At 39.0% G+C, this 10820-nt stretch overlaps 1 protein-coding gene across 2 annotated transcripts in view; it reads left to right on the forward strand.

The window, feature by feature from the left end:
• SH3BP2 (SH3 domain binding protein 2) overlaps nucleotides 1-10820 on the forward strand; it is a 100735-nt gene that overhangs the window by 49109 nt on the left and 40806 nt on the right. For both annotated transcript variants that reach the window (XM_072620053.1, XM_072620054.1), the window contains exon 2: nucleotides 4982-5041. The gene's annotated coding sequence lies outside the window, so the exon portion shown is untranslated. The remainder of the gene's footprint in view (nucleotides 1-4981; nucleotides 5042-10820) is intronic.

The raw sequence follows: 10820 nt of genomic DNA on the forward strand, positions 1-10820 counted from the left end.
AAAAAGAACTTTGACTGTAACAGGATACGCAACAGAACAAAATACACATTCTGTCTTGTATTGTAGTTAAATGTCATAAACCAGGCACAAAGCACCACACAGATTCAGATGGAGGCATGCTCTCTTTTATTTTGGAGTGGGGCATCAGGAGAGACTCCGTGGGAGAGGAAGCATTTAAGCTGGTCCTTTAAAGGACAGGTATGAGTTTGATAGGTGCTGACAGAGGAGGTCATTCCAACCTTGTGGAATTTTGCGAGCAAAAACAAAGCAGCCAGAGAGCACAGGGCATGTATGTGAGAAAATGGGGAACCGACCGATTTGGCTGCAGATTGGAGTATCTGAAGGTTGTTTGTTTTTAAAGAGAATGATGTGGTTGAGCTGGTGTTAAAAAGATTGAGCTGGCAGGAATGGGAAGGATGGTTTGGAGAGAGCAGAGACTGGCAAAAGGATGGCCAATTAAAAGGTAATTATAGTAGTCCAAGCCAGAGATAACAGAGTTTGGTGATTAGCTTTTTGGGCCTATATATTGTGTGTGTGTGTTTTTGAAAATCACATTCTTTCCTTTTTTTTATTTATTGATATAAGGAATGGTACCATGGAAGGACCATTAGACTTGGAGTCAGTAGATCTGGATTTCAGTGCTGGAACTGATACATAACTAGCATTTGCAAGTCAGAGCCTCAGTTTCCTCTTCTGTAAATTGGGAGAATTATTTTGTCACAGGAGGTCATGATCAATTGAGTCCCTTCAGCCCCAGATGAAATTATAAACTGTGAGAGTTAGGGTTTTTTTACAGATTTTTACAGATTGTAAAGAGCATGAAACACTGAGTGGACCTATTCCTAAGTTGTGGAGGGTGAAAAACCAAAGTGATAGATCTGCACTTAGCACAGTGCTTCGCACCGATAGTGAGCACTTAATAAATGCTCATTATTGATTAACTTGCCATATAAAGAATTCATCCCATAACTTTCATAGATATCTCTTCCTCGCAATGCAAGGATCCAAGACAACTCCAAAGGACTCATGATGGAAAATGCTGGACTATGGAAAAAGAACTATGGGATCTGAATGCAGAATGGAGCTCTATTTGCTCTGTCTCTCTCTTTTTTCCTTTTTTTTTTTGTTTTCTTTCTCGTGGTTTCTCCCATTGGTTCTAATTATTCTTTACAACATGAATAATGTGAAAATAAGTTCAATATGAACGTATATGGAGAGCCCATATCAAATTACATACCACCTTGGGGTGGGGAGAAGAAGGGAGAGGTGGGAAAAAAATTTGGAACTCCAAATCTTATGGCAGTGAATGTTGAAAACTAAAAGTAAATTAATTAATAAAAAAATTTTTAAAAAAGAATTCATCCCTTTAGAAACTGGGCCAACATAAAGGAGGTATAAAGACTCCTTTCAGTTTGATAGAATTAAAGGGTGGCTAAACATCAGATAGCTGATTCAGCCATGACCCTGGTGGCCTTAAAACCACAAGCAATCTTGGAGAAAAGATCATGAGAAGAGAGAAGAGAGAGAGGCAGCCATGGTGGAAGACCCTAGCCCTTGAAAAGGAATCACTCTTTATTTTTTCCCTTGCAGCTCTTTCAAAGTTCAGGGTTTGTATATGTGTCTGGGGTAGAGGGTGGTGATCCTCTTCTTCCCCAGACCTTCCACTCTACATTGTCAACCCTGTTAAGAATAACAACAATAAGTCATTTTCTCTGAAACTGAGAAGGTTTTCCAGAATTGATATTAAGCTGATACTAGTAGAACATAGAGAATGTAATGTCAGTTGGTGGGTTTTCCTTTTTGGTTAACACTCCCCAGACTCTTCAGAGCTGAAGAGACTTTAAACATCTTCCTTGGTGGTTCCCCCACCCATTCTCACCTTATTATTTCCATAAAGATCAAAAGAAATGAAGTTCACCATATCTTAGGAAGCATTCCACATGCATGAGTGTGCACGCATTCAGGCAGGAGTCACAACCACGGTGATCAGATTGAGGTCATGCTTGCCAAAGGAAGCTGAGATGAGGTTTGGCTTTAATATCTTGTTTTAACAAAAGAGTAACACATCCCCCTTTTGGCACCATGCACCTGTTTCTGAACTTGTCCATCTCCAAGAACCACAGTGTTTACTTTGGGTATTTGTAAGGTGCTTTCAGTAGTGAAAAACTCAGGTGAAAAACAGATCCTGTAAGTGAATGGTGCTCTAGTTTGCCAGGGAATGCCAGGACAGACAAACATATAGGGGGATATACTGGCTGAGACTCAGGAGAGAGTTTTCTTCTTGCTCAATTAAAAAGAGAGGAAATGTGATAGTTTTTAAATAAAAAACTGAATTGTAAATCCTGTAAACATCTCTGTTTTCTTGTGACATTACGGGTTACTAAACTCATGATGTATACATTTAGTATCAGATTAGTAACTGTGATTAAGTTTGGAATGGAGTTCTCACTTGGTGCAGTGGAAGGAGGACATGGGGGGGGGGGAGGTCACAGTGTATTGCTTCTAATGCCAGCTCTGCCACTAATTTGATATGTAACTTGGTCAAGACACTTAACCTTTGTGCAACCTTGCTGCCTAAAGTAGAATGAGAAGGATGACTTCTAGGGTTCCTTCCAGCTCTCACGTTCCATGCGTCTTTAAACTCCAATGGCATAATGGATAGACTTGGAGTCAGGATGGGAGACTTGGATTCAAATCCTACCTAAAGCACTAGGTGTATCAACCTGGGCAAGTTAGTTCATCTTTCTTAACTCATTCTCCTCATCTGTAAAACAAGGATAATAAGGGATTAAAAAAATAGTATTTATCTTATAGGGATGTTTTGAAGCTTAGAAAAAATAATATATAACTGTATAAATAACTCATTATCTTATCAGTCTATTAAACATTTATACTTACAGTTGTGAAAATATAATGTTGGTGACATCAGTAAAACTTTTTTTTAAAGTTCATACTTATCAAGAGGCTTGTGGGGAAAATTAAAAAAAAAAGATAATCTTCCCTCTTCCCCAAATAGGACTAACTTACATAGTTCTTGCCTTTAGAGGAGCTTGGAATCTAATTGATTAGGTTAAACACATATGTGGAATGAAATTGTCCATCTGCTACTGCTGATAAGTGTTTCTTGACTTGCTATTCATGTCACTGAAATGTACATACATGTGTATGTATATTTCAGTAACTTGTAAATTCAATAACTAGTAATTTCAGCAACTTGCTAATGAAAATGAAAGTGGATGCTGTCTTCTTGTGGTGACAACTGGAAACTAAGGGGGTTCCCATTATTTGGAGAATGAGTAGATGAATTATAGTATGTGAATGTAATGGGATGCTATTGTGCTGTAAGAAATGATGGAGGTGATAGTTTCAGAGAAACTTGGGAAGTTTTGCATGAACTGAATGAAGTAAGCAGAACCAGGAGAACAATCTATATAACATCATAAAAACTCAAGAACTCTGATCAAACCCATTTCCAGAGCACTCAAAATGAAACATGCTGCCCACCTCCTGCCAGAGATGGACTCAGGGTGCAGACTGAGACATGTAATTTGGGACATGGCCAATTTGAGAATTTGTTTTGCTTGACTGCATAGTCATTACAAAGGTTTTGTTTTTCATTTTGCAGTGAGAGAAGGTGGGAGGGAGAGAAAATAGATTTTTGTTCATTTTCAAACATTAAACTAAAACAGCAACAAAGAATAACATTGGTGTTAGACAATTAAAGTACATGGCTTTAAGGTGGAGATGATTAAGATATTCATCATCAGCTTCTCTGCATTTGGGGGAAGGTATAATACTTGTATATGTTTCTACACTTCCCCTTCTTTCTGCCTATAATCCATCAATCCATCATTTTCCAGTAATGTTTTAAAAATCAGCAAACATTTTTGAGTCACTCCCTACCAGAAAGGTAGGTTGGAGCTGGATTGTGAGGTGTTAGAGTGTCTGAGATTGAATTTGAATTGAGCTCTTCCTTATTTCTTTGACTTTATCCGCTGTACCTCCTATCTCCCTTTAGAGTCAAGGTGTGTCTAGCCAGCTCTCTGTGCCTCTAGGCATGCTATTTTTCTACATCTGTTTCTTCCATGTTAAGTGAAGCTAATAACATTCAGCCTAATTTTAATACAAAATGTGATTGTTTTGATGACTTCCCCCCCAAGATGATATATTTCCTTGTTGTCTGAGGAAGTCTAGATTAGACTCATCATTGATAAGTCTGGGAATTGCTTTAAGGCAAGGTTTCTTAACTTGCAGTCTAAGAACTTTAAAAAATATATATATTTTAACAACTCTATTTCAATTTAATTGGTTTCCTTTATAATCTTATGGCTTTTATCACACAAATTTTAAAAGTTATTATAAGAAGAGGTCTGTTGACTTCACCAGACTATGAAAGGGGTCTATGACACACAAAGAGTTCAAAAACCCTTTCTTTAAGGATAGGTTGTTGGGAGGCAGCTAGCTGGTGCAAAGGATAAAGAACTGGCCTTAGAATCAGGAGGACCTGAGTTCAAATGTGGTCTCAGACACTTAATAGCTACATGACCCTGGGCAAGTCACTTAACCCCAATTACTCTTCTTCCTTCCCCCCCTCTCCTGTCCAAAAGGGGTGTTGGCAAAGATATTTCAATACTTTCTGTTTCTTGACTTTGTTTTGTGATCTTTACTATACTTTGGAGTAAGTAATGGACTCTAAGTTTCAGAATTCTCACATTTTTCACAATGTTTTGAAAGGTCAGTTGACTAGAACCTTCTTGATCTCAAGATGGTCAAACCGAAATGCCAAGGAAACTCCTTCTTCCTTGCTACACAGATTAATGCCAGCTTTTGGATTGAATTTTTGATCCTCTCATTCCTCAAGACTGCAAGGGATTTGGTTTTTCTCTGCCTATCCTTGAAATGTGTCCAACACCACCTGTAGCTTTCAGAGATTCTTTTCACCCTAAAGTAAATGCCTTTTTTTTTTCTCTTTTCTTTTTAGAAACAAGATTACTGATTAGTGCTCCACCTTGGTTCAGGTTTGCTGATATTTATTTGCTGGGTAAGTTCCTTCAAGTCTCTTAATTAGAATTTTCACTTGGAATGATCTGAGATGCTGTTTCTAACATGGTACAATCCCCTTAAGGCCCATGCTTCATTTTTTCATTTACCTTTGAATTGTTTGACACTTTAGTCTTTCTGAGATTTTGGTGGTCTATCATTTGTAGAAATTTAACATTGCTACAGTATTCTTGGTGTTAAAAGGATGAGCTACTGCGGGATAGGTGGTTAGCCTGCTCCTACAGGAAGACATTCTCACCAAATACAGATCCAGGGTATCTTCCATAAAAACCTCTTCCTTCATAGCATGTCACTGCAGGTCAGCCCTTCAGGGGAAAGGGACAATGCCTTTCAGTGTCACTTGCATTGTAACATAGGATTTTGATCATTCTGTTCAACCGTCTCATTTTACATACTGGGAAATGGAAGCCCTGAGAGGGAAAGTGACTTGCCTAATACGTTTACAAAAATAGTAAGTATCAAAGCTGGGAATCCATTCCCAACTCTGAGACTCAAAATGCATTGGTCTTTCTGATACTCATCAGTACCATCATCTTTGTCTGTCAGTATAAGAAAGTATTACAAAAGCATTTCGCCAGTCCACCTTCAGGGAAGGTGCTTAAAGAGATTTTATGAGTTATTTCTGTATTTCAGAAAATCCATGATTTCTTACCTTTAGCTAGCATTGGAATATCATTTTAAGATTTGCAAAGCATTTACAAATATTAGCTCACTTTATCCTCACAGCAACCCTGGGAAGTAGGTGCTTTTAATAACTTCATTTTACAGATAAGGAAACTGAAGCCAGCAATGGTAAAGCAATTTACCCAGAGTCATACAACTGGTAAATGTCTGAGACTCAGTTTGAACTCAGGTCTTCCTGACTCCAGATCTAGTGCCTTATCTATTATGTAGGGAGATATTTAAATATCCCATCTTCCCTTCCAAAATATGTCCATTGAGCCAAGATGGCAGAGTAGAAAGACGGACCTGTAGAAGCTCCCCCACGTAGCCTATAAAATACTTGTAAAAAATGACTCTAAACAAATTCTAGAGTAGCAGAAGCCACAAAACAACAGAGTGAAAGAGATTTCCAGCCCAAGACAGCCTGGAAGGCCGACAGGAAAGGTCTGTCACACCAGACACAGAGCAGAGCTCAGCCCAGCATGGGCCATGCGGTGCAGCAGGGACAGGACCAGAAACAGGCTTTAGGGAGCCACTGGCAGCAGCAGTTCCAAGATTGCTCAACCCACAAATACCAAAGACAGCCTCAAAGGTGAATGAGAAAGCTCCTATACCCAGGAGAAGGGAACGCGGTCTAGACCACCAGCAGCAGCCACTGCAGTGGCAGCATCCATTTTTGGAGCCCTCTCCCTAAAGCCCCTGGGGGAATTGAGCAGCTGACCTGAATCTCAACCTTGAGTGTGGCACTGGGGTGAGGAGGAGCACTGGGGTGGTGGAGCTGGAGGCAGTTGTAGAGAGGGAATTCTACTTGCAGATCCTTGGCAGAAAAGTTTTTGGTTGCTCCTAGATCAGTGTGCAGGCCAGGAGAGGAGTAAACTCCTCTCCTTTGATTGTGCTACCTTGGAGGAAATGAGAACTTACAGGTCCCCAGAGTATACCCTCCTCTTGACAAAGGACTCAAAAGTCATGTAACTGGCTGAGCAAATACCCAAAAAGGGGGAAAAAATAGGACTATAGAAGGTTACTTTCTTGGTGAACAGGTATTTTCTCCCATCCTTTTGGATGAGGAAGAACAGTACATACCATCAGAGGAAGTCAAGACTTCTGCATCCAAAACCTCCAAAATAAATATGTAATGGTTTCAGGCCATGGAAGAGCTCAAAAAGGATTTTGAAAATCAAGTAAGAGAGGTGGAGGAAAAATTGGGAAGAGAAATGAGAGAGATGCAAGAAAAGCATGAAAAGTGAGTCAACAGTTTGCTAAAGGAGACCCAAAAAAATGCTGAAGAAAATAACCCTTTTAAAAATAGGCTAACTCAATTGGCAAAAGAGGTTCAAAAAGCCAATGAGGAAAAGAATGCTTTAAAAAGCAGAATTAGCCAAATGGAAAAGGAGGTTCAAAAGCTCACTGAAGAAAATAGTTCTTTAAAAATTAGAATGGAGCAGATGGAAGCTAATGACTTTATGAGAAACCAAGAAATTACAAAACAAAACCAAAACAATGAATAATCAGAAGATAATGTGAAGCATCTCATTGGAAAAACAACTGACCTGGAAAATAGATCCAGGAGAGATAGTTTAAAAATTATGGGACTACCTGAAAACCATGATCAAAAAAAGAACCTAGACATCATCTTTCATGAAATTATCAAGGAAAACTGCTCTGATATTCTAGAACCAGAGGGTAAAATAAATATTGAAAGAATGCACTGATCACCTCCTGAAAGAGATAAAAAAGAGAAACTCCTAGGAATATTATAGCCAAATTCCAGAGTTCCCAGGTCAAGGAGAAAATATTAAAGGAGCTAGAAAGAAACAGTTCGAGTATTGTGGAAATACAATCAGGATAATACAAGATCTAGCAGCTTCTACATTAAGGGATTGAAGGGTGTGGAATATGATATTCCAGAAGTCAAGGGAACTAGGATTAAAACCAAGAATCACCTACCCAGCAAAACAGAGTATAATACTTAAGGGGAAAAAATGGTCATTCAATGAAATAGAGGACTTTTAAGCATTCTTGAGGAAAAGACCATAACTGAATAGAAAATCTGACTTTCAAACACAAGAATCAAGAGAAGCACAAAAAGGTAAACAGGAAAGAAATCATAAGGGACTTTCTAAAGTTGAACACTCTACATTCCTACATGGAAAGATAATAATTGTAACTCTTGAAACTTTTCTCAGTATTTGGGTAGTTGGAGGGATTATACACACACACACACAGACACACACACACACACACACACACACATATAGACAGAGAGCAGAGGGTGAGTTGAATAAGAAGGGATGATGTCTAAAAAATAAAATTAAGGGGTGAGAGAGGAATATATTGGGAGGAGAAAGGGAGAATGGAATGGGGCAAACTATCTCATAAAAGAGGCAAGAATAAGCTTTTTCAATGGAGGAGAAAAGGGAGAAGATGAGAGGGAAAAAGTGAAGCTTACTCTCTTCACATTAGGCTTAAGGAGGGAATAAACATACTCATTTTGGTATGAAAATCTATCTTACACTACAGGAAAGTAGGGGAGAAAGGAACAAGTGGGGTAAGGAGATGATAGAAGGGAGGGCAAATGGGAGGAGGGAGTAATTAGAAGTAAACAATTTTGGGGAAGGACAAGGTCAAAAGAGAGAATAGAATAAATGGAGGGCAGGATAGGATGGAGGGAAATATAATTAGTCTTACACAACATGACTATTATGGAAGTCTTTTGCAAAACTACACATATATAGCCTATATTGAATTGCTTGCTGTCTCAGTGGGGATGGGTGGGGAGGGAGGAAGGGAGAGCAGTTGGAACTCAAAGTTTTAGGAATGAATGTTGAGGATTGTTTTTGCATACAACTGGGAAATAAGAAATACAGGTAATGGGGTATAGAAATTTATTTTGCCCTACAAGAAAAGAGAGAAGTTGGGAATAAGGGAAGGGAGGGATGTGATAGAAGGGAGGCCATATTGAGGAAAGGGGTAATCAGAATGCAAGGCATTATGGGGTGAGGGAGGGGAGAGATGGGGAGAAAATTTGAAACTCAAAATTTTGTGGAAATGAATGTTGAAAACAAAAATAAATAAACATTAAAAAAGAAATATGTCCTTTGAAAAAAATTCCAGAATCCCTCCCTCCAAGACCTCTGCAGCCACCGTTCCCATTTGTTTTCCTTTTCTGCACCCTCTTAACCACTGGTCAGAGAGAGACTGGAAATGTCTTCCTTAGGGAAGTAGGCTGAATCTGAAGGATTAGAAACATAAAATATGAAAAAGACAAAGCTAGCATGAACCTTAGAACATAGAAGAGAGAAGAGTATCCAGAAGAAACTGGTCCACAGTGTTGAATACTACCAAGAGGTCAAGAAGGGTGAACACTTGGTGGTCTCCCCCAGTTAGAATATGAACTTCTTGAGAACAGGAACTAATTTGGGTTTTGGTTGTTCTATTTGTAGCTTCATGCTTAGCAGAGTACTTAACAAGACACAGGAGAGATACATAGTGAGTGCTCTATTACCTCTAGTAATTAATCAAATATAAAAATTGTTATTTAAAGTTTTTATCCACCTGGCCATATCCCACCTTTCCAACCTCTCTCTCCTCCATGTACGACTAGTTCATTAATGGTCTTCACACATGACTCTATTTTCCATTTCTATTCCATTGCACATTCCTGGAATGTTTTTTCACCCTGTTCTCCTCTGCCTCTTAGAATCTGTGGCTCATATCAGATCTATTACCTTCTACAGGAGGATATTCTCATGTCTCTGTCCCACTCTTCCCCCACCACCCTGACCCCCTACAGCTGCTAGTGCTTTCCCTTCTAAGGTTACCTCCCATCTACTCTGAGGAATGTATGTTATGTATAACTATGAACAGATAATATATACCTGTTTACTTTCAGGCCACAAGGTGGCAGGCACAGTGAGTAGAGAGCTTGACTTGGAGTCAGAAAGTCCCGAATTCAGATGATCCTCAGACACTTATTAGGTACTTGAATCTTGCTAAGTCAATTAACCTCTGTCTATTTCAGTTACAGACTGTCAAACAGGAAAAATAATAACACATCTACCTCCAATTAGGTGAGAAGAAAATATTTGTAGAATTTTGCAAATTTTAAAAACTTCCATAAATGTTAATGATTATTTTTTTTGTCTCCTCTTTAGAATATAAACTCTTTGAGAGCAAGAAGTGTTTTTATTTTTTTTGCTTGCATTCCTAGTGCTCAGCTCATTGGCTGGAACGTAGTAGGTGTTTAATAAATGTTTGTTGATTGGTTGATTGTCAATTTTCTGCTTTTGTGATCTTGGATAAGTTACCAACTTCTGAACTGAAAAATGCATAGGTTGGATTAAGCAATATCTCATGTGTCTTCTGTCTCTCAATCTATGATCCTTTGATCTTGTTCAATCCTTTTATCATTCAGAAAGGAAACTGACTATAAGTGAATTGACAAGAGGAAAATGACTGCAAGAGTTCATCACTGAAACCAGTAAGGAGGAAAGTGTTGGGGACCAGAGTAGGGGTTAGGATCATTGATGGGAAGAGCTGCCAGCAGGGCATACTTCCCTTTTGCCTTACCTTTGCCCCTTCTCTCTTGGTCCAACTAGACCCCATGGGGTGGTGGGTAGGTTGAGGGACATATTCTTCATACCATTTGTATGTAGCTGGGAGTTACCAGCTAGCTACAAGTCTTCCATTGAGATAGAAAAGGACCAACAAGCCTTATCATATGCCATTGTATTACATCCTAACGATCTTCTGGATCATTGATAATTTGAGTAGAACCCCTGGACCTTTACCATCTACCTGACACTGTGTCCTCTAGACCCTTGGACACTGTTATCAGACCCAGGTACCCTAAGGATTGCTGGGACTTGCATCTGGCCTATACCCTAAGAACACCTGAGCCTTTGCATGCTGTCTGAAACTGAACTCTTTTATGGGTATTATCTTCTCCAGTTGGAATGTGAGTTCCTGAAGAAGAAAGAATGTCTCTTTTCTTCTGTTTGTATCCTTAGCACAGAGCACATTGTTTCATTGTTCAGCACATAGTAAATACGTAACAAGTACATTTTCATTCATTGTTTCATTTACGGGAAGGGAGA

Source organism: Notamacropus eugenii, chromosome 6 (assembly GCF_028372415.1).
Source record: "Notamacropus eugenii isolate mMacEug1 chromosome 6, mMacEug1.pri_v2, whole genome shotgun sequence".
Classification (NCBI taxonomy): domain Eukaryota; kingdom Metazoa; phylum Chordata; class Mammalia; order Diprotodontia; family Macropodidae; genus Notamacropus; species Notamacropus eugenii.